Below are 1,245 nucleotides of genomic sequence, written 5' to 3'. Positions count from 1 at the left end.
CACATGCATCTCTAATCTGTATGTATCTGATTATTACTAGTCATAATCAGTTGCACTTAGATCCTTGGCACCTGAGTAGGTCTATAAAGTCATCAGGTAGATTTCAATGATAATGCTTATAACCTCTACTAATTAACATGAAGTAAATTTTCATAGTTCTTCCTCAAATATAACAAAATTTTTATATTTCTTGATTCTTTTGTGTGTATATCCTACAGAACATCCCCAAAAATCTTATTCATCTATATACCCACTTCCAAAATGGCACCCTCCCATAGCCACCCCCCGCCACTGGAGCCCATATACTCTTGTCATCCCTGTTACTGTCCACTGTGTTGTCAGTGCCCCCAGCCATTCCTCAGTGCTTGTCCATCTACTGAATCTAGTCAGCCTATCTAGATATCCTTGTTTTAGGAAGATCAGCTCTTCCTCACCTAGCAGCAATCAGTTGTCAATATTCCTTTAGATAAGATTGGGATCTGCTGTTCATTTTCCCAGTTCTATCCTTTATGTAGAGAACAGGTCACTCACTACAGTTATAGGACATTTTGAGAGATGCTCATAGTTCCCTGGAACTAGTCAACCCAAGAGGGTAAGGAGAAAAACTGTCCTTCACGTCCCTCTGACCAAATTAGTATAGGCCTGCAAGTGTGGTTGTTAAACATCCAACAGGGTTACTTCCACCAGTCTGGTACTTTTCATTACCATGTGCTATGTAGACAAAGCTTGGGCAAAGACCAAATATTCTCAGATAAACCTTGCCTAGACATATATTATATTCTTAGGTCTAGTTGTATGTATAAATTGTCAGTAGGATGTTGGGCTAATATGATTCCCTCTTTGAAAAAAAAAAAAAAAACAACTAGCTAGGCATTATTTATCTCTCTCATTGTCTAAACCTTCCACCATGGTTTCCCCATTTTAGGTGCCTCAAATTTTCCCATTTCACCCTTAATAATACCCTTCTCCTATGTTACAACCTCTTGAGCTATTTCTTTCTGTTTATCCCTAAGGTTCCTTGTATAACCTTAGCTCCTCCCTCCCCTTAAAATAACCCCATTTTTATCCATATCTCCTTTATTAACACCTGTAGCCTACTGTTCTTCTCTTTCAGATTATTTCTTTTCCTTTACCTCCCTGGTTCCTTTTCACTATCCTGGTTCCTGTGGTTATGTCTGGATAAATACTCACTCATCAGGATTTGGTGCTAGGATCCAAATATGAGGGAGAATATATGTCGTTTGT

This window comes from Nannospalax galili, unplaced genomic scaffold (assembly GCF_000622305.1).
Source record: "Nannospalax galili isolate Female #2095 unplaced genomic scaffold, S.galili_v1.0 scaffold96, whole genome shotgun sequence".
NCBI classification, from domain to species: Eukaryota; Metazoa; Chordata; class Mammalia; order Rodentia; family Spalacidae; genus Nannospalax; species Nannospalax galili.
The sequence above is the reverse complement of the archived record's forward strand: the minus strand, read 5'-3'. Positions refer to the sequence as shown.